This window comes from Pinus tabuliformis, chromosome 8, assembly GCF_031772625.1.
Source record: "Pinus tabuliformis cultivar Carrire ecotype Pingquan chromosome 8, CPIR1, whole genome shotgun sequence".
NCBI lineage: Eukaryota > Viridiplantae > Streptophyta > Pinopsida > Pinales > Pinaceae > Pinus > Pinus tabuliformis.
Window position 1 is genome coordinate 258876751 of NC_142294.1, and position 24672 is coordinate 258901422.

The window sequence follows — 24672 nt, forward strand, 5'->3', positions numbered from 1 at the left end:
TAGAGCCACCGAACAAACAGTGGTAAACTTCCTTTTTGAAGAGATTTTTGTAAGGTATGGAGTACCAAGGGAAATAGTGACTGATCAAGGTACTCAATTTACTTCAAAGTTAGTGAAGGACATCACAGACAAATACCAAATCAAGCACAGAAGAAGTACACCTTACCATCCACAGGCCAATGGGCAGGTGGAATCTACAAACAAAACTTTGGAAGGGATCATCACTAAAACTGTGGCAATGAACAGAAAGAATTGGGAAGAGAAGCTCAAAGATGCACTCTAGGCTTACAGAATTACGTGGAAAGATACTACAGGATTTACACCATATCAGTTGGTGAATGGCTAAGAGGTAATGCTTCCTATTGAGTTTCAAATACATACTTTTAAACTGGCTGCAGATTTGCAAATTGACCTGGACCAAGCACAACAAGAAAGAATTCAGCAGTTGAACCAATTGGATGAAATGAGGCAGCAAGCAGAGGAAACCACAATCCTCATGCAAAAACAAAGGAAGCAGTGGCATGATGCACATATCAAGAAGAAGCAGTTCAAGGAAGGAGACTGGGCTTTACTTTTTTACTCTAAATTCAGAGATCATAAAGCCAAGTTTACCACACATTGGATGGGCCCATACCAAATTATTCAGGCTTACGACAATGGTTCAGTCAAGCTCAAAACTATTGATGGAGAAGGTCATTACTTTACTGTCAACGGTCATTGCCTGAAACTTTACACTAAGCCCATCAGCAAACAAAATTTTCTCCAAACAGTATCTCAACAAAGAGAGGTTGAGATACTGCAGCCTTCAACTGCAGTATCTCTGCCTTAGTTCATTTCATTTCAATTTAGAAATTCAAAAGAAATTTATAAAAAAAAAAAAAACAAAAAAAAACAAAACAAAATCTAAAAAAAACCAAGAAAAAAAAAACACAACAAAAAAATAATAAAAATGGGTTAGATGTGAAAACCAGACTCTGGCACATTCTAACCCCGAATTCTTACTTGAAAACCAATTCGTTGGCGGGTAAGAATTCATTTTCTTTTGTTTCCTGTTTGCTTTATCAACTGAATAATGACTTGAGGACAAGTCAAAACTTTAGTGGGGGAGAGAAGCATTAGCAATTTTTTTTCTTATCTCTCCATTGTAAATTCTTAAAGATTTCTTATCTCATCTCCTCACTATAAATTTCCAAAGAAGTTTGTTTCAGCACTCCAGATTTCAATAAAGAAGTTGTTTTTGTCATTGTTTTATCTCAGAGGGACCTAGTTAAAAACATTATGCAGGGGGGCCTGTTCTGTCCAGAAGACCATGTTACCAACACCAGCAGTAATGGGACCTGTTTAAGACACATAAAAGGGACCTGTTAAGAGACTGTTACTTCAAGATTACTTCAACAAAGCTTCATCAAGTTTCAACAAGGATCCACAGGTTGCTGGGCACCAAGACTTCATCAAATACCAAAGATCAAGGCACCTGTATACATATAATTCTTTTTCCGGATTTCAAAGAAGCTGCATGAACATTTTCAAGATCTCAGAGGGACCTGTTGCATTCGAATCTATCTCAGGGGACCTGTTATGAACAACAAAGAATATTCAAAAGAGACTAGTCTTACCTAGGATGCCAATGCAACGCTTGAACAACCAACAAAAGTGTAATGTATTCCTTATTCTTAACATTTAAATTCTTAGATTAATTTTTAATGTTAAATTTAATAACTGTGACTACTACGATCAATTTCAGAGACACCTCCATACCTATCACTCCTTATCCTATTGTTAATCCCTATCATCTTCCAATACTCCAACCCATCTCATACTTATATGATTTTGTTAATCCCCTCCCATATCACCTTTTCAATCTCTGTTACCAACCAATTAGACCCTACAGCCATCCCAACATTTCTATTTGGTTGGGTACCAACAGAAGCAGGACACGTGGTGAATTGTTTGGAAACCAAATGTCATGCGGGCTTGTTCATTATGTTTGAAACGGTCGAATTATGATTTAACCACCCAACGAAGCCAAATGATGCAAACGACTACCTGAAATCATATCCCAGTACTTCATATATGCTTCTAGCACTTCTATGATGGCATCCATATGACCAGTACAGCCATTCCTCTGTTTCAAAAGATGAATATGTTATGAATTGAGTTAAGCCGGTTATTTCATTATCATTTTCAGTTGTTCTATGTTAGCATTCGACTCTTGTGACTTCAACAGTAAAGACTGAAAGTAGCAAGCACCATGAAAGGAAAATGTAGTTAATTGGGTTCGACCTCCATTACAAGACAGTCAATCGAGCATCGCTTGGGTTACTAAAGGAGCTAGTGTTAAAGAGCCGAGGACGCCACCAGGTCAGCAGTATTGAGGCGGAAGACAAAAGGTAACAAATCAAAACTTCTTTGTTGAATTTGCAAAACATAAAAAAAGAAGAGTTAGAGCAAAACTCTCTGCCAAAATGACGAATAGGGTCGAACCAAGCATATTCGACAGTTCCCAGTATCACGAAGATTGCATTTCAATTCTTAAAGAAATACAGTGGCTGCCCTTTTTAGAGAAATTTCATGGAAGTAATGAAGAGGTCACCAAACAGTTCGCTTTTACATTCAACGGAGAGAAAGCTCTGATAGGTAATTTTTCATTCAGAGTTTCGGAAGACACCATAGCTCAAGCCCTAGGGATCAGCCCAGAATGGGAGAAGTACTTCAAGACAAAGCAATTTAAAGAGAAATCATGGACTCAATTTATGTCCAGATCCAGGGTTTCATCCGTTAATTGGAAGAAAGGCGTCCCAAGGAGTTGGCTGGTGCATCCCTGGGACGAGATGGTCTATATCATCCAAAAGTTTGTAACTTGTGAAGGCTGCTACAGTATTGTTTACTTGTACCATATCAAGTTACTGTTACATTTGAAAGGGCAGTGTGTTATCAGTCTACCATACTTCCTCTTGCAAAGCCTAACCAAAATGTCGAAGACCATCCAAAAGCAGAAAGGTAACAAAGACAAGAGCTTATATCACTTTGGGCTAATTAAAATTCTTATTGAGTATGAATTACAGAGAAGAGGGAAAACGTTGAAGGAGTTCTTGGCTGCTAACCAAATTAAATACGAAGAGGACAAGGAAGAACCACAGGAAAACTCAGGATTTATGAATGATATCGATGAAGAGATTCCTATACACAAAGCAAGCAAGGTACCTCCACCTGTTAACAGTATAAGGACGAGGAAAATGAGAAAAGAGGATGCTTGGAAAGCAGAGCAAGATAAAATTTTTACCACCTATTAAAGAAGAACCAGGAGAACATCAAAGGCTCAGCTACAAAAAGATCAGCCTGAATCAAATGCACCTATGCCGATGGATATTGAAAGTAGTGCCCACTCACAACCTGGGCCAGGAGCTGAGATGGAGGTTGAAAGCAATAACAGGCAAGAAAAAGATTCACCACCTGCCATAAAGAAACAAAAGAAACTGGAGAAGCAAATTGAGAATTTAAAGGAAGAACTAATGGAGGCTAATATGCTGGAAAAAGTCATCAAGAAAGAAAATGAAATGCTCAGAGCATAGAGTAAAGAGACTCAACAGAAAAATGAAAAGTTAAGGGGACAAATTAAGGAACTTGAAGCTGAAAAAACAGATATTTGTAAGTGGGCCACTAAATGGTACAACCAAAAGAAGGTCCTCAAGGAAAAGTACAAAAGTTTAAAGCATGAGCTCCATGGTCAGAAAGATGCCCAGGTGAAGAAGAATGTGGATACATTATTGAAGGCAGTAGAGGTACAGGCAGGGACAGAGTTCAGAGGAAGCACATCGGGGTTAGCATGAAGTCATGCTAATTCATTAAGTCGGGGAGAGATGTTGGTACCATTCCTTGACCTCCTTTTTCCTCTTGAAACACAACGTTTGCCTACCCTTTTTCTTTCATACATCTCTTAGACCCCTTGAAATTGATTAGTTAATAGTATTATAGTTGTTAAATACATTAGAATTGATTTATGAGTTTTATGTTAAAGAATTAGTGATTTTTGATAAAAAGACTACAGGAAGTTGCAACATCTTGTAATTGGTTTATTGTTTGACATATGGCATGACAGCTAAGTGAGAGCAAAGGGTAGGGATGAAAAATAGAATGTACAAGCATGGACGAACACCTATCCTCCAGCAGAACCAACACTGCTAAATGCGCGGTCAATGATGGTCAAAGCACGGCATGTTGGCGACAAAAGCAGCAACAGCATAGGGTTCTAAATCGATTTAGTTTTGTTCCTTTTTGAAATTGGTTCAGAATGGAAACAACTTAAAAACTATGCCATAGCAAAAGCGGCAACAGCCGCATCACGAATGTACATTCATTCCGAAATGTAAACGTTGTAAAACATATGTAAACACAGTTATGTGTTGTTAGTTAGGTGGTTATCATTGTATCCTTTTGAAAACAGAGCTTTTGAACTTAATACCAAAAACACGGTTGCAGTCACGATTTCATTGTTGCGTTGATTCTATAGTTGCTTGAGCATAGTCCAGTATACCTTTGAAACGCGGACGAGCCCTGCGTGGAACGGGTATACTGTCATTTCATTTCATTTGCAACTTCTGAATATTCAATAGTATGCACAGTGATTAGAGTTCAGTTTATGCTTTCATTGATTTAATTAGAAATTCATATGAGTAATGTTTATGATGGTAGCTTGAAGGATTCATCGCTGAGATCATTGAATTGTATCCTGTAAGGGATCTGATCTTTCGTTATTTTTAAAAGCATCTTCATGAACCCTGTTTCTCATATATTTGAATTTTACGTGTGCTTATGATTTTAGTACGTTTTAATCTTTTATGAATGATAAACATTGAATGCTGAGTGTTCACTGAACAGGGGTTTTATGCACAGCATCCTCGTAATGGGATTGAAATCTTGGTTTAAGTAATACACAATGTTTTTAGAATAGGTAGATGAATTGAGTGACCTGAGTGTCCAGGTGATAGGGAGCATACCTCAACCTTACGTAAAGAAGTTTTGTAACCTACCATCATGAACACTTAGTTAGGAATCCTTTATGTCTATAGATTGTAGACGCATGCCTAACTGACCCTGGCTGATAATAAATATAGCCTAATCTAGCACCCTAGATAGGACACTACAAGGACCGCACGTTCTGTTTGTAACACAGTGTGGACATCCCCACACTGTTGCCTTACTACGCAGAGTGGTACCGCATCTGGTTATACCAGAAGCCTGCGGACCCCGTCAAATTTTTGATAAAACCTAAAATCTTTTCATCCAGTTAAGCTTAGGATTTGTTTACATTTTTTAGCCTCTACCGAGATCTGCATGTGTCTTGTCAGAAACTTCTTGTAAGTGAATTCCAGTGGCATTTTGGTTTTAGGTGATTTTCTAGAAGTTTTGCATGCCTGGTTTGATTTTCGCTTGGTCTTTGTAGTAACTCAGAGATTAGAAGCCTAAGAAACCTTAGATTACCCTGGTCTTTTTGGTCTTCTTGATGAGTCTGACCGATTTGTGAAATATGCCTTTGGTGAGAAATAGATCTCATTTTCTCTTTGAAAAGATTTGAAAGAACTTGTTGGAAAGTTTTGAATTTCATTTTTAAAAAAGGAAAACATAGTTGGGTGTTTTTTTATTAATTTGTTATTATGAACGAATTAGTCCTTATTTTGCTGAATAACTAAGTAAAACGTCCTCAAAAAGAAATTTTGTAAGCTTTTACTTCAACTAGGTTTTCAGAAATTTGTAGATCTCAAGATTAGAGTTTTCATAGTTTTGAGTGTTTTCCAGAAATTTTAAAATCTCTTTTGAAAGAAATTGTTTTTTGTAGTTTTTGAATGTTGAAAAGAAAGGGATATTTTTTGTGAGCATAATTAGAAGTCTCATTTTGAGTTTATTGAAAAGGACCAAAAAAGTTTTTCTTTTAATTGATATGTTGAAGAAAGATTTGTTTTCAAAGAAGTGCATTCTCAACTCTTTCTTTAGCTAGAAATTCATTGAAGAAAAAGAATTGGTTATCATCTTAGGTGCATTTTTAGTGTTTTGGTGTCGAGTCTTCACACCATAAAGTTTCATCTCCATACCTTTTGACTTAAGAAACAACCATAAAAATAACGCTTAAAGTAAAATTTATCTAGCAATATTTTTATTTCTAGGGCTCTTTATCACCAACATAGCTTAGGCTAGTATCTTGGAGTAGGGAGTAATTAACTCTCCAAGATAGTTAAAACAAACAAGTAGCTATATCTTGCGGTAGGAAATAAACTCCAATTGTTACATCTATGCTCTGGGAAGCTCCTCTTAAAGGAGTCAAGCATGAGATCATATCCGAACAAGTGAGGTAATCAATCCTTCCTCATTGGGAATGATAGCAGATATACACGTATTAAAAACGGTAAACCTTGGATTGACCATTGTCGAGGAGCCTGGGGTCACTTTTTGGTAAACCTTGGATTATGTCAAGAAGCCTTCAAGGGGATTGAGATTTGTTACTCTTCCCTTGCGTGTGTATCGGATCACAGACTATTCCCCCAAGAATATTTGTTTCTGTTGGTAACCATAGTGACCATAATCTATAGGATTCTTTCCTAAGATGACAGTGGAGGGAAGATCCCACTGTACCTGGAGCAGATGTCGACTAGACTCACTTGGACTCTCTGGGGGGTTCTCTTCACTCGAGACGGTTTAGTGAAGAAACTTGTGCCAGTCTGTTTCATTAAGTAGGTTGTCGAGGTAACTGTTCCAACCGCCCTTTCTGTATTGAATTCTACGACGTTGGATTTCATCACCAACTAGTGTTTTCGGTACGGAAAGTTATTGTTTGTGTGTGGTTTGAACTCCTAGATTTTTAGGCGTGTGATTCAAATTGTTTGGTTCTTTAGAGACTTTAGGTGGTTTTATTGAGATTTTTCTTTGTTTACGTGTGAAGTAATTAAAATTTTTAATCATGGCTGAATTACTGAGACAATCCTGTAGACTTCGGGGGCAACCTCCCGAGTATTCACCAAGCCAGCTTGAAGGGCTACGAGCTCTTGTAACTCCTAGTGACAGTAGAGTTGGGTCACCGGAGGAAAGAGAATCTTTTTTAGTTATTCATCCTGATTATCAAGTTCAAGCAACAGAGTATATTTCTGAACCAATTTCATTTTCCGAAGTTACTATTAGTGTTTCTTCTACTAGTGAATTAGCTGAAGAACCTGAAATTTCTGAGCCTAAAACTGAACCTCCTGCTACTCCATCCTCAGGATTTGCTTCTCCAACTTCTAGTGGTCCTGGTTCACCCATGGTAGGAAGGATCATTACACAAAATCTTCCCTCTGGACTTATTTCTATTGAAGAACTTGTTAGGTCGGAAGAAGGTATATCTATCCCTGAAAATCAACTAACTTTAGAACTTAGGGAGCGTGAATCAATCTTTTACAGTCCACCTAGGAGGGATGCTTGGTATGTCTTGTTGACCAACATTTTAGAAAATCTGGATCTAAGTTTTTCACCACCTCGCATTTCTTTTCATCCAACACCTAGAGGTTGTTATCCTCCTTTGAATATGTCGAGATAGTCATCGATGTTTTCCCAATCACCGGAAACATTTTTATATGGCAGTCCTTCTGTTCCTTTTGGGTATCAGTCACTCACTGGTACTTTTTCAGGAGCATCTCCTCAACCCATTGAACATGGGCTATCAACTAGTAATAACGGAAATAAACTGTTGAGTGTAGAAGATATTCTTATGATGTCAGGTACCATTCCAAATCCGCAACCTCAAGGTAGTCAGATACCTCCTGGGGGGCAACCTCAAGGTACTCAATTATCGCCTGGCGAGCAACCTCCAGGTAGTCAGTTACTGACTGGGGGGCAACCTCAAGGACAATACATACCTTCGGGACAATACATTCCTCAAGGTCAACCCCAGACTCAATACATACCTCAAGGTCAACCCCAGTATCAATATATACCTCAAGGTCTACCCCAGTTTCAGTACGTGCCTCAAGGTTATCAACCTCAAGGTCAGTACCCAACCCAAGGTTTCCAACCACCTTCTGGTCAATCATTTGTACAAGGAGATGGGAATGTACCTTTGAATTATCAGCCCTATGCTTAACCCGGTTACGGTCCTCAATATGTTCAACCTACTATGGGTCAATACCCCGGAATGAACATGGTGTGGGATCCATCTCAATCTCAACAGATTTTGCAACCTAATGTGCAGTTGTCATTTCAATTTGGACAACCTTTGGTTTCTAGTTCAACCCAGCAACCTATCCAGTCTACTATTCAAACTTCTGCACCTGGTGTAGCTCAACAGTCTAGGCCTAGTTCGCCTTGAACTCCGCCTCAAATGACTGTTGCAACTAATGTAGCTTCTGTTCAATCTATGCCACCTACTTTTGGATTATCGACAGCTTCGGTTTCTACTGTTCTTGTATCAACTCCTCAAGCATCTTTACCTCAGTCTGGACCTACAATTCAGACTTCGGTTCAGATGTCTACAGGACAACCTGGTCCAAGTACGGTTGTCACGAGTCAACCTCAATTTACTTATCAACCGTACCAGGGGCAGTACCAATTCGGTCTTGTTGTTCAAAGCCCAGTCTACCAGTATCAACCGTACCCTGGATATACTTATCAACAACCTCAACAACCCCAGTACAATCTAGTTAATCCTGGTTTTCTGGGAGGATATAATATTCCAAATGCAATTACAATTCCAAGTTATCTGGGATATCCTACTACTGGGGCTGGTCTTATGACCCAAGGTTTTCGAGACCCTAACCATCAGTTACCATTCATTGCAACTTTGGACGTGCTTGATTTGTCGCACCTCACGAACGATCCAATTAATTATCTTCCGTTTTGGCCACCAATGCCGAATAAGTTGCCCAGTTATATCCCAAAGTTTGAAGGTAAATCAGGAGAGGATCCGTCAAACCATGTGATGACTTATCACCTCTGGTGTGCATCTAACTCCATTATAGATGATTCAATTCTTTTACGTATTTTTCAATGCACTCTAATTGGTCTTGTGGCCAAGTGGTACATTGAGTTACCGCGAGCCTCTTTTTATAACTTTAGTTAGCTAGCTACTTCATTCTTAACTCATTTTTAGTTGCCTGTCAGATATGACAATGGCACGGAATTATTAACCTCATTAAAACAATCAACATCCACTTATATTTCATATCACATTCATGAATGGCGACGTCAACGACGTTTAGTGAAAGTTTTTATTTCGGATCAAATTTTAGCTGAATGGTTTGTTAAATCATTATTACCTAAAATCACTGAGGATGTAGCTAAGGCAGGAGTTGTTACTGAAGAGCAAGTAATTGCTCAAGCTCAGTACCTTGACCTCGTTTATATGCAGTCGGGTACTTTACACAAAAAAATCCCTGACCTTCCTAAACAAAATCAAATAACTGCAGCTCCTTCAGGGTCTCATGCCGCTAATGGTATGATTGGTTCAGTTAATACCAAAAGTAAGAAGAAATCTTCAAAGAATTCTTCTCCTATTATAACTTTACCAGATTCCCTGACAGGAGACTCTTCTGCTGAAATTCCTGTCGATATTCATGTCGTAGAATAATCTACGGCCAAATCAAAATCCAGTAGTAAAAAGAAGGGGAAAAAGAAAAACAAGCAAAATTCGAAAGAAAAATTAGATAAAACTAAATCTACTGATGAGAAACGTAAACCTTGCTATCCTTGTCTCATTTGTGATGAAGAGCATTTTACAAGAGACTGCCCTCATCGCGCAGGGTTGCGAAAATTGTCAAAGGTTCTCAAATGCCTGCTGTCTTGAAGGATCCTTTTCCTAGTCAAGATAGTAAGATGATAGGTTCTTCCTCAAATTCCTTAGAAGAACCCATAATGATGATGTCCGATGTTAGGATTGCGATGTGATCACAAGATTATGGCAATAAAAGTCCTGTTGGTGGTAAGGAAGTAGAATCTTCTAATTCAAACCCATCAACTTCAACTCTTGGTTCTGATCCACTACAGATCGAGAAACCTAACCCAAACTTAGTAAACAAACCGCCTGCTAAAGGTATTCTTTGAAAGTCAGCTTTCAATCCGCATGCGAGACCTGCTCAGAATTATAACATTGTTGAAGATCTAGCTATTTCCCCTTCAGCAATGTCAGCTTTAGCGGTGCTGCAATCATGCCCAGCACAGCGTAAATTGCTATTGTTGGCTATAGGAGCTGTTGATATTCAGGACTTGAACCTTATAATCTTCGATTTAGAAAATAGTACACCTCACCTACCTCATCAAATGGCTTTCCAAATTCCAGTGTTAGTAAAAAACAGACCTTGCTTTAGGACTGTAATTGATGAGGGAGATTCAACGTGTATTATGTTGATCCAGTGTTGGAGATCACTTGGTTTTCCTACAATGAATCAATCCCCAATGATTCTAAAGGCTTTTGATGGCCGTGGGTTCCATCCTTTTGGCATTCTACAGGATTTACCTATAGGGTTTGAAGGAAAAACTGTTAATCTAGATGTGGAAGTGGTTGATGCCCCTCTAGATTACAACATTCTCTTGGGTCGCAGTTGGTATTATGCTATGACTGTTGTTGTTTCATCGGTCTTTCAGCTTATAAAGTTTCCTCATAATGGAAAGATTGTAACTATTGATCAGCTGACATATTTTTCATCCAACCCAGCCTCTTCTGAAAGTATCCAGCATGTCAGTAAAACAACTATCCCCTACAAGGATGTTAGAGTAGGATTAGTTAAAGATTCTGGTTTACTAGGAACTTTTTCCTTTCCTCCTCCTAGCGTATCGCCTTCTATTGCAACCATTCATATGATTTCATCAAACACTATTGTTTATGATGATCCTTGGATCGCACCTTCTGAATCTAAGGTGGATTCATTTGGTGATATGATGCCTTTGAGTCCCTATGAAATTGCGTATCAGGCTGTACAGTTGTTTTCTGACCCTTCTTCAACCGAAATGGATCTAATGAATGTGGTCTACGGAGAATCACTTTCAACATCAAACTCAGATTTAACAACTTTTTCCGAGCTTGTTCATACTGATGAGCAAATTCGTGAAATTTTTTCTGTTGATGATTTACCATGGGAAGATCTTCATCATCGATCTTCATTCTTACCTGAGCTTGATCATTTTGAGAATGACTTTTCATCTATTTTTACTACTGATTATGTCAAAGAACCACAAAATCCATTGCAAAATACTGATTCTGAGTTAAATTTGGGAAATATTTCTCGAACAGTTCCTATTGACATTTCAGTTAAACCTGGAATTGTTCAAAACATTCATATAGGTGCCTCCTATATGGAAAATGAACTCCAAACTTATAAGGCCCTATTTCAAGAATTTCGTGACGTGTTTGCCTGGTCATATGAAGAAATGCTAGGAATTGATCCAGCAATTATTGTTCATGAAATCAAAACTTACCCGAATGCTAAACCTGTGCGGCAAAGTTTGCGTCAGATCCACCCGCGAAAAGTTGCTGCTAATAAAGTAGAAGTTCAAAAATTACTTAAAGTAGGTTTCATTTATCCAATTCCCTTAGCAGATTGGGTATCGAATATTGTTCCTGTTAACAAAAAGCAAGGAATGATAAGAATATGTATCGATTATAGGGATATTAATCGAGCTTGTCCGAAAGACAATTACCCAACTCCCTATATCGATCAAATTATTGATGATTGTTCCGACAGTGAAATGTTCTCCTTTATGGATGGTTTTTCTGATTACAATCAAATCAACATTCTACCTACTAATCAACCAAAAACAACTTTTATCTGTCCATGGGGGACATTTTCTTATTGCACATTACCTTTTGGGTTGAAAAACGCCGGAGCAACTTTTCAAAGAGCTATGTCTTACGCGTTTCATGACATCAAGCACATTGTGCAACCTTATCTCGATGATTTACCTACCCATTCATTACGTAGAGCCGATCATCTCACTCATTTACGAGCAATCTTTATGAGATGTAGGCATTATCGAATTAGGTTGAATCCACACAAATGTGTTTTCTGTATAGAAACAGGTCGTTTACTTGGATTTGTTGTTTTGAAAGCCAACATTCGTGTCGATCCCTCGAAGGTTGAAGCTATTGTCAAATTGCCTCCTCCTTCAACTCTTCACCAACTCCAAATTTTGCATGGGAAAGCAAACTTTTTACGTCGATTCATTCCTAACTACACTACGATAACAAAGGGTTTTACAAGGTTTACTCCTTTCCAACTGGTTTACGGTTTGGAAACTGTGTTAACCATTGAATGCGAAATCCCGTCATTACAAATAGCCATAGAATTACGTCTAGTCACTTTCTAAGAGGAGAAATGTTTGTTGTACTTGGCTCAGCTAGATGAGAATCGACATGATGCTACACTAGCAATCGAAACTCATGCTAAACGAATTAAAGCTCAGTGTGATCAAAATGTTACACCTCGTAATTTTTCGGAAGGAGACCTAGTCTTACTATACGATCAAGCAAATGATAAGCTAGGGGCTAGAAAATTCATATCTATGTGGCATGGTCCTTATGTTGTTAAGAGAAAACTGGCAAAAGGGGCCTATGAATTGGTAGATTTTGGCGGTGTCCCTTTAGGTAAGCCCAGAAATGGTCTTTATCTGAAGAGATATTATGCTTAGATCTGGGTGTGGAGATTTTAGTTAGATTAGTTTCTTTCTAGCTGGTGTGTTTTAGATTAGAAAAGTGTGCTTAGTTTAGAGAGTGTTTTTGTCATTATTCCTGCTTATCTTGATTTTACTCTTGATATTGCAGATGTCGACGTCTCTTCAAACATACACTGGTTTCACTCATGGTGCTTGTTGTAATACACAGAACATTTCTTCCGCATCTTGGGTCATCTATTCACCCTCTGATGAGTTGGTATCTATGCATGGGGTAAGCCTCGGTCAAACAACAAACAACATTGCACAGTATAGTGCAGTGACTGAGTTATTATCTGAATCTATTTCATTTGGGATTCAGAGTTTGATTGTGAGGTTAGATTCTGAAATCGTTGTATTGCAGCTTAATAGAGTTTATGCCATTAGAAATCCAGTGTTATTGAGATTATTTTTTAGAGTTCGTCTCTTGGAACGTGAATTTGACTACATTGAATATCAGCATATTCTAAGATATTTAAATACATTAGTAGATGGAATTGCTTCTCGAATGTTAAATAGACATTTGTAATAATCAAACAGTAAATTTAAAAACATTCCATAACATGTTTTACAAGATAGCCAGTAATAGTGATACAGCATAGCATAGAAGTGTGTAAAATATACATCGTCTTCGATCATAGGTTGAAAAATGCCTTATGATCGGCAAAAATGATAGCACAAAAAGAAAAAATGTCGTATCAAGTCTACAAAAGCGATCATCCTATCACTGGTGATGATCACGATAAGAAACCACTACTCATGCCACCCTACAAAGGAACCTCCTGAAAGGTCCTGGGATCCCAATAACATAGCGCTATAACCTAAGAGGGATGTCATCTATGCTAGTCTCCGAAATGTCTGCTGTCAAACGCTCTAGATGATTTTCCAATTCGGTCAATGTCTCTGTAGATTTGTCCCGTGGGGTCGGTACTGCTGCAGCTGGGTGTCTCCTCTCATAGGGTTGGAGAGTGGCTGGTCGCCGTGGACCCACATCTGCATTTGAAACTTTTTACTATCAGTTTTGGACGATTTAAAAAAATAAAATAAAACTTAGAAAATGTTGAGAATGATTTTACCTGAGTCATCCCACTGCTCTCCTGGTGGAAGAGTCATGTTTGGGTCACCATGATAATCCATCCCAGCATAAGGAAAATCCTGAATCGTGAAAAGTTGGTTCTCCAACCAACGAAAGTACTCAGGAGGAAATCGAACAACCTCTGAACCCTCCTCAGGATGATGGGCCATAACTGCAACCCAACGCATCAGGTTGGGCTCTCAGGGAAGTCCAACTCCAATGGAAAGATGTTGTGGGACCAACATCGGGACCCTCTCTAGACCAAAGCTCACAACTAAGAAACCATATCCAAACATTTTTAGCTGTCCGTACTTTGTTCTAGTCAATTGGCCCTTTACATTCGCCGACACAGCTTTGCACCAGTTGAAGATGGTGCCTCGATAACAGTCTACTGCCATTCACATTTGGTATCTGGTAGCTACATTCACTGCTGCACTTCCACAGAGTCTGATGACAGTAAATGCAATCACTTTAAGTTTAGGAAGGGAGATGGTTTTGATATCAATCCCTTTGTCCTTTTTTTGGTCATTACAAAACTCTAGTCAGAGACTATCGACAGACTGGCCACCTGGCCTAGTCCCAAATAGAGATAATCGTTCACCTCTCTTGGGCAAACCAGTCAAGAAGTAAATTTCTCCTGACTCGATTTTGAGCTGGTGGCCACCTATAATGAAACACTGGTCCTGAATATTCCATCTGACCACCAGCCCCTGCAAAAAGTCTACTTGGGCCCTCTACCAGGTATGGCCCAAAATTTAAATAGCCCGCATGCTCTCAATGCATCAATTGAGGGTTCATGATTAATTACGGAAAGGTCCACATCTTCGTGCTCCCGTTCCCGCTAAGTGAGAATTGTGTATATCCTACATTGAAAGAAAAAGCAGATTAGAACATTTTAGCTCAAAATTTTTGGGCGGAAATTGAAAAAATTGAAGTTGTAAAACCTATATCGCGGGGTCCAAACTCTCCAGTTAGGGACAGCACATAGGTCCACACTCTAACCAAGCAGCAGGTACGGGCCACTGGCTTCTTCCTTTGTAGGAAAAATTCGGGGTCCGTAGGTTTCGCATGTTGCACCTGCGGACCCTCGCAAGCCGTCTTTTAAACTAATTTTTCTTTAAAAAATAAAAATGGAAGCCTAAAAACAAAATTCAAACGGTTTAAATGCAAGATTAAAGTAATGTGGATTACCTGGAGGTGATGGTTTTCGATTCCAACAGACGAATTTTCCACAATCTTCATAGGAAGTTTCTTACCCAAAAGCTCTCTTCTCTCAATCTGAAGTCAAATGGTAAAAATGAATTTACAAAAGCCCTTTTTATAAGCTTTTTTGAATAAATGAATTTTTAATTTGTTTATTTTTCACTTTAAAAAGGTAACTTTTTGATGCATTTTTATTTTAAATAGGTATGAGTAATGTTTGATTTTTTGTGTAGAATATTGGATTTTTCAGGCGAAATTGATCATTTTCAACAAAAAGCATTGGAGTCCTCTTTAAGCTCTTTTCTAACTTGTAAAATATGAAAAGATTTCCGAGTTTTTCTTTTTAAGCTCGTTAAAACGGAATTAAAAGGATGGTCGACTTACAACGCTTTTCTAACCATATAAACATGAAAAGATTGCTGGACTTTTGTCGTTTCAAGTTCGATATTGGTTTTAAAATGACGTGTCCTTGATCGCTTTTTTACTTTTTCGGATCAGAGACACTAATTATGAAAAGTACTCCTTGATCGTAATGGTCAAGCAGTTCTCTCAAGTATTATTTTATACTTTTTCAGGCTTGGGAGACACAAATTTACGAAAAAGGACAACCATGGAGTTTTCTTAAGTTTTTTTTCTAACTCCCTAAAATTGAAAAACACCGAGTTTCTCCTATACTAGACTCGTTAAAATTTAACAGTAAAGGAACTGTTCAATTTCAAACAAGAATGGACCACTCCTTTTTAGGGTTCAAATTTTAAACTAAGTTGGATTCATCCAAAGGATGAGCTTATAATCAAGTAAATGTTATCCTCCTCAAGCTTGTCAAAAATAAAGAGGTACTTGCCAGAAATGGTGGGGGAAAAGAGAGAAAAATGAACCTGTTTGTTATACTTTGTGTCTCAGAAAAGCATTCAACCACTCTTGAACATGACACTTTTTGTTCACCTGGGTTGGGAAATCCTTTTCCTAACAGTTAATCAAACCATATTGAAATTCTTCAGCCGGTTTCTGGGTATTAGCTTTGGGTCAATTGTCACCAAACCATCTGCAGTGTTGTTATGTGTTCAAGAGGTTAGTTCAAATAAACCATTCATCTACAAAATATCTGTCATCCATCTTGACCATCCCTGAGTCAGTCCTTGCAAATATATTTCTTCAAACTTGATCTATGATTTCGTGTTGTGGGCTTGCCTACGACGGATCACTTTCTATCGACTTCAGCTCATTATCTAGAGAGATGATCTAGAAATCATCAGTACCTTGGAATCTGCATGCCTCAATGGTAGGTTTCTCGCCTTCGACGATAGGTTGCATCATTGACATTCGATCAAAGGATTCCGTGACATATTCGACATCAAATCATCTGTTCACATTTCATGGATTATACTGAGTACTTTGAGAGCCATTGACATTACTGGTGGTTTCTCTCACACTTGTTAACAGTTTACATCATTGACTGGTAATCAAGTGGCTTCTACCATGTTCGACTTCGACACATTCATTCACATGGATAGAATCGTACTATTTCGGGAAGTAGAAAACAAGAGCCTAGATCTAGTTTCCACCATTCAGGCTACGAGGAATTTTGTTATTCATTATATAGTGGACTATTCATAAATAGATTACTGCATCCATACTATGTCTACATATGTCTATACTTGTGATGTATTACAAGATCATTCCTATATCAGAGCAGTTTAGTTAGTGTTCTAGTCAGTTTTGATCTAAGTATGGGAATGCCTACCTCAGCAATGATATGTTCACATATATATATTTTGTATTGAATGTTTTTACAGGTTCCGACCAGGCTCTCCACAGGATGATCCTCGAAATGATAAAGTACTTCACTCTTCTTAGATGACAAATACTATCCTCATCTATTACAGACTTCACACTTTAGGGGGCAATCTGTTGCACAAAATATTGTCACCATGACATTCTGCAATTAGTGTGAGTCTATCACCACTCATACTTTCCTCCTTTGCAATTCTTAAACCTCAGATCTTCATGTCAAGCCTTGAAAAATGAGAGAAAGCCCTTAAAAATCTCTAAAACTCTGGTTTCGCACTTTCTGTTATCATTACCTATGGTTCCGCACCCCCTGGTCATGTCCCCTGCGGACCTGCCCACTCTGTTTCTGTGTAATGGGTGCGGACCCCTATAAAAGTAAAAAGTGCACAAGTATATTCTTAAAAACTCACTTTGGGTTATTTCTAGAAGCTTCTAGAGGGAATCTTGAGGTGGAAAGTTCGCTCCTTTGAGGTTCATGCATCCCATAACCAAAGGAGCTAACCCCTTGATGTGAGGAGATTATGCCTTTAAAGGAGGACCATATCCTTTCATAGGAGGACCTGTAACTTCCTTCCTCTGCACTATAAAATGAGGCATTGGGCTGGTTAGTAAGGATGTTGAAAGCTGAATATTTTTGAGAGTAAATGCTGTTGGAATTTAGGCTTCCTAATTGAGCTTGAAAGGAGAGATTACATACCTTTTGATCTTATTGGGAAGAGTGTGAGGCTTGTCAAAGTAGAGGAGATTCTTGCTTGGACCCAGGGAGGAGCTTGTACAACATCAAGGCACCAAAGGTTGTAAAGTTTCTTCTTATTTTCAAAGTTAATACAATCAAGTTTATTTTTCTCAATAAGCTGTCTTGTATGGTTTATTTCATGGATTCCTTGATCACCATGATGAATATGATTTATTATATTAGCTATGCAGGTGTTATTTCATGTGTACTTGTTTGTGTTTGTAGGTTCTCAAAAGGAAACTCATTTGGATGGTCGAAGCGTGGCTGCCACAAACTAGCGTTGGACTTAAGGTACAGTCTAAAGACACTCTTGGTTTTTATTTATAAATCACAATACTTAGAGAAAGGTAAATTTGCTTGTTCTGCTTGTCGCTAGATATCTATAGATACTAGGGAGATCGGTCTTGTCCACCAGAACGATTTATCTGACCAACACCATGTCATGCAAAAATGACACGGAATGTACCCTAGAAACCCCAAAGGGAAAAACCAGCTAGAGTTTTTTTCTTATTCAGTCTTGATAGAGAAATCTAAAAAAAAATAATTATAGAACAATAAGTCTTGAATTTTGTCCAAGAATGACAAACAAAATTCTACCAAAATTTCCATGCTTAAACAACTTTAGATAACAACCCTGATTTATGTGCATAAAAGTGCCAGAAATCACTTTAAATCTCATGCAGAATTATGTTGTTAATAACAACAATCTACACTTGAAGTTTGTGCCAAAATTCTGCTGAAAATGTCTAGGAAATAGTGCCAAAAACTATAGAAATTTTTAATATTGTAACCCCAACAGAATTGGCAGATAGTGTTTTTTCTTTTCCAGGGAAGAGGCCTGCCACATTTTTTCCCACACATGGAAAGATTTCCAAGACATAGAGTTGTGTAACTGGTTGTCTTGGAGAACTATCAAATGTACTTAAAGTTTCTTGATAAAATACAAACAAGCCTTCACACAATTTTTTTACATTTTTTAAATGAATTTGGATGCTTAGGAGGTCCATTGTACTATCCCCTTACAAGTTATTCAAAAATAAAGCTAGTCAAGCTTGATGGCTTAAAACTTAAAAGTTAGCCAAACATTTAGAAATCAGAGTTGCCTTTAGTGAGACTTTTTGGAATTTCTAGCACTGGAATCCTTCGGAAAAATTTGAGGTGAATATTTATTTGTGTTATTTAAACTAATTTTTTGACTGTATATATGGATTCAACACCCTGAAAATCCCCTAGGGCACTTAGATTGTGCAGGGGTTACCCATCTGCCAGATTTTAGAGAAATTAGACCAGAAAAAACCCAACATAAAAGCTTCCAAAAAGTCTCACTAAAGACAACTCGTTAGAAATCTCACTTTTCGTTAAGAACTACAATGCTTGAATGACTGGTTAAAGATTGGCTCAATCACACTTGTTTTACATCAAATTCAGGTTGATGTCTACACATAGGATTTCATTTGAAATGTTGTTGTAAACTTCTTCTATGGCAATGAGTCATTAAGAGAATTCATTGAGTACTAGTAAGGAGAAGAAGGCCTATTTTTGACATCTGAATTCTCTTAGCAATGAATATAAAACATTATTTTGTTGTTTCTTGTGGCCGATTTCATACAAATTTGTCTAAAGATGACTTAACCATTGTGTGTTTCTACATGAACATTTAACTGTATACTAATATAAGATTTTGAAATTTTTTGCTAGAGATATGAAAAAGGAATTTTTTTTTTGATTTTTTTTGCTAGAGAAATGAAAAATGAATTTTTTTTCCAATTTAGCAATCCTACCAGCCTCTCTTTTCACCTTTTGGGGCAATTTTAGTTTATAAGTTAAAAATATGGTCTCCATGATTATAGTTTTTATGAAGATTATAGATCATTTGTCAAACATTTTTTTTAAATCAGTGGCTATAAATGTAATTTTCAAGATTGTCATAACACTTCACATAATTCTTTAAAGTGTGCTAGGTTGCTTACAAGCAGGAGGTTGGTGGTTCGATTCTACTCTACTCTGCGCTAACATGAATTAATCAACAATTTTGTAGTTTATTTTAATTAAATATTTTTTATATCTATTTATTTCAATGCCTTACAAGCAGGAGGTTGGTTGTTCGATTCCACTAATTAATCAACAATTTTGTAGTTTATTTTTAATTAAATGTGTTTTATATCGATTTATTTCAATGGTGAGATATTTCTAGATTCATTTTTTTATATTGTCTCTAGAGAGACAAAAGTGAACTTTAAATAAAAAAAATATTGTCTCTAGAGAGACAATAGCTAGTATTAAAGATATATTGTTTCTAATAGAGTGTTGTCTCTAGAGAGGCAGAAATGAAATTGTGTCTAAAGAGACAAAAATGGAATTGTCTCCTAATAGACAATAATGCTTGTGTTATATATTGTCAATAATATTTAAGACAATATTTTTTAAGACAATAATTTTTGAGACAGCTACTTAAAGATAATATTTAAGACAATACACAACTTTTTTTTTGAAGACAATTTACCCAAAAATTGTCTCAAATATGGTCTTAAAATCCCCTTAGACATATTTAGAAAATCCTCAATTAGAGAGAGAATGTTAAATACTTAATTATCTCACCACCAACTTCATCACCTCCAGAGTGCCTCACTTTTGACAGCCTCCAGAGTCACCGCCTCAACATACCAAAATTCCAATGGCCAACACCGTGTGGCCTCATCAATACTCAAAAAGACCGATTTAATTTATGTAACCGACTCAAATTTTGTGTAAATATAGATGTTCAGCCAAAGCTGGACAGCCGACTCTCAGGTTTCTTATTTGCTAGCGTAACTTGGCAGCTATAGCTGCATATTACCGATTTCTTGTTTTGTATTGTTTTCTTCATTTATGTGGGATAGTTGGGGCACGTTATAGATCATGAGCATCACCTTGGAGCAGCTATAGCTGCAGATTACCAATTTCTTGTTTTCTATTGTTTTCTTCATTTATGTGGGATAGTTGGGACACGCTATAGATCACAAGCAACACCTTGGACAGTTCCGGATGGTTTTAACGAAGTAAGCCGGCAAAATAAGTGAGAATATTCTTTCACGTGAAATGTTTTCAACGATGTAGCGCACTCTTATAGTTGATTCCATTCTTCAACTATCATTTGAATATGTACAGATTGGGACGTTCGATATAAGCCAAGAGATCAGATTCGGTTAAAAACCCTGAAATGCGAGCTGCTTTCCATTGAAATGACCATCAACGTGCTTAATGTCAAGATCCAACGTGAAAAAATGGAGAATTAAAAAGTAACTAGGCGGCAGATAATATTAGAATTGGCACAGTTAATGATTTTTTTAATGATATGAGCTGATAGGATTAGACTACCATTCATGTAATTTTGTCATGACATCGTATCAGGATTCATGTAATTTTGTCATGACATCGTATCAGGTAGGATTACGACTGCTCATTAAAACCTACTTTAGTCGTTCTCATATTTTAACCATTAACTTTAATAAGTGCCAAACTTCAATTGGGATAGTTCAAATACCTGTCCCGCCGCAAAAAGTGGTTTGATATTTCATCAAGGCAGGTTATCTGTTTTAATTGTCTTTTCGTTATGTCACTGAACTACTATTCATGGCCTTTTTGTTTGGAAATAAAATTAGGTTAAATTTTTCACCAACAATATTGTTATTTTTTTATTTTTTATTAAAAGATATTGTGAATCGCAGTGTAAATTCTTTTTAAATCAAAATTTATCAATGGTAATATATTAATTTTAAAATAAAAATTTATCAATGGTTAAGTTCTATAAAGTATAAATTATTTTATTATACCAAATAACTATAGCATACGTAAATGTTATAATATTAAATATAATAAAAAATATTATAATATTAAATATATTATAAAAAACCAAAAATAAAATGATAAAATCTAACTATTTACTCAATAATACTTCACCTTTTTTTATCTTTCTATAATTCACAACATTTAAAGTAGTCTGATTACAATGACATGAAATCTATGACTTGAGAACATAAGATGGTATTCACTGATTTTTTTTGTGAACATAATAAGTCATTGATTGATTCATCTTTGTTATCTAAAGTGATTTAGAGCATAATTATCGTGCTGTTTATTATGAATTATTGGAATTTTTTTTAGTGTATTATTTTAATATATTTAAAAATTATTTTTAATTATTTTATTTATTTTATTTTTATATAGTTTTTCAATATTTTTGGTATATTAAGATTTATTTTTTAATGAAATATTTAGGATAACTTGTATTCAATTTCTTAATTTAATTTAAATTTTAGATATTTGTCTTCTAACATTTTCATAGTATGTGTTTATTACATTGTTTTCTAATAATAGTATTTTTATTCTTCTTATTAACCTAAGTAAATAAACAATTGATGCTTAATTTTTCATTGTTTATATTGCATTTTTCAATTCATAAATAAATCCAAAGCCTTCAAAATCCCTTTTAAACTCTTAGATTATATATTCTACATAGTTAAACCTTGTAATGCTAACAAATTTTTTTGACACAATTAACTCAAAAATGCGCATGAAAATTAACCAAAATATAAAATAATGTAATTAATTGAGATGTTTTAACAATAAAAATTTACTTATTTAAATTTATTTATATAATATATATAGTTGAGATTGGGATATTTGCTTGTATAATATTTTATTTTTTCCTAACATTAAGTTTTATTATTTGTAATGGTATTTAAATGCTACATGTAAGTTTATATTAAAAATTGAATTAATAAGATATCTTCCTCCTATTAATTTTATTAGGAAGAAAATTATTTTTTTAGTTTCAATAACTGTTTTACTTTTCCACGGTTATTTTATTTTATTTTTTTATCATTATCTTTACTGGGAGGTTAACACGACATTCCAAGGATGTTAATTAATCCAACAATACACTATTATTTTTTTATCATTATCTTTACTGGGAGGTTAACACGACATTCCAAGGATGTTAATTAATCCAACAATAGACATATAGTGTAGTAGGTACTAAAATAAATTAGTTATCATATTGCTCAAATAGTTTAGGTCCCATGTTGAAACATTTTGAAAAGTATAACAAATATGCATCATTATGACACTCAAAAGTGAAAAATATAAAAATTTATATATTTTTTATTTTTAACTTTTAATTATTCTATTTCTCTCTAAACCTCATATAAAGTTGTATAATTTTTATTGTTTTTTTTAAGTCAAATGTCTCCTCCTATATTATGTACTTAGCCCCGGAGTGAGGAGTGAACACGGGTTGCATTACTAAGGAAACCCATTTTGCTGAGACTCCACTACATAAAGTTATCTAATTAAAAATGAACATCTAAATATTAATTTATCATGAATTTGAAATGAATATTGAAATATTTATTTATCGTCAAGAGTGACAACAAAATACTTTTACAAAGTTAATTATGGAGATTATTATATTTTATAATTTTTTAAATTAAAACTAACCACATATATATTCATTTCTATTTTTTTTATTTCTTTATTATAACCAACATTGTTTTTTATTTAATAAAATATATTATTTTTATTTTAACATTATTTTTATTTTTATTTTAAAAGAGATAATGTCAACTGGAATACCACAAAAAAATTACACATGTCCTCGTACTACTACTATATAAATGCTCATCTAAATGTAATAATGTTATATCATATATATGGATAGATAGATATTCAAAATAAAATGATTTTTTTTATTAAAATTAAAAAAAAAAAAATAACAAATTTAAATGCATTAAATCAAATATAATATAAAAAATATCAAATTTATTAAATATAGCATTGTATTAAATGAAATAATATAACATAAAATTAAGTAAATAAATAAATGGACTCCATATTTCATTAATCCACACTTCATTAATACAGATTTAAAATAAATACACAATAATTATATTCAATTCACAATCTCTACACTGACTATATTCATTTCACAATCACGCTCCGCCTGAGACAATGTCTACATGTGGGGCATGAAGAGTGAGATCGAAGCCATTTGTCTATACATTCCATATGGAAGTCATGATTACAGTTTGGCAACACTCTTACACAGTCTCCTTCCACGAATTCTTCCGTGCAGATAGCGCAATCCGTTGCAATGGATAACCCTGTCAGCTGTAGGGTTGCTTTTCCATAGATGAGTGAGGGGAGCGCTTGTATGAATTTTTCCTTCATGCCAGTGTTAGCCCGTCTGGCGGCCATACGGTTCTGCCATGACCTCCAAATATCGCCCCACGGAACGACAAAAACGAGCCCCGTTAGCGATATCACTGCGCAGAACAAAGCTAGAATAATAACCTTCGTGCCTTCACTCATCGCCACCGCCGAACTTTTACGACACAGGTCCATTGCAAGTAACGTAACGGTTCCAAACTCTAACACCTTTCTTTCTTCATTAATCTTGAGGCTTCTTACTCTAATCCCTGACTACTTACTTATGCCTCTTCTCTAGACCAGGGTAAGAAACTGGATTCAAGGATTTTAATTTCTAATATCTTGTCACACCATATTCATTTTTACAGTGGTGGCTAACTGTACACTAGTGGCTAACTGAGCTACTCAAAAGCTACTGATGTTATGGAAATTAAGTGTCTTACAGCCACAATCCTAAAATGAACAAATCCCGCAGAATTTGTTGCTGAGCGTAAATATTTTTTAGAAAACCAGTTCAGTGCTGGCTCATTCTTTCACTCCATTTGAAAACAAATATCAGAAGAGAGTGCTTGCTCGCCACGCTACCGAACATCGAGAAGGAAGCTCTTTAAGTAGAGAATCACGGTAGATTTCATGTTCTATGGGATTCCGCCACCTTATCTCACTGAATTGATAGGGCGAGCATAGTTATCTCTATCTTCATCATCTTCCTCACCGGGAGATTGGGCCGACATTTTAAGTAATGACGTTGGGACCCTTTCATCAGATAGGACAGATAAGCTTTCCCACAGCTGTTCTATCAAGAGAATAAACAACTAATGGGACCTGTTATAGACTAGCACCTTCTTGGACCGTTACGGATGGTTTTAACGAAGGCGGCAAAATAAAATGGGCATTGGGACAACAAATAAGAATATTCTTTCGCGTGAAATGTTTTGAAAGATATAGCGCACTCTTATAATTGATTCGATTCTTCAGCTATCATTTGAATATGTACAAAGTGGGACGTTTGATATGA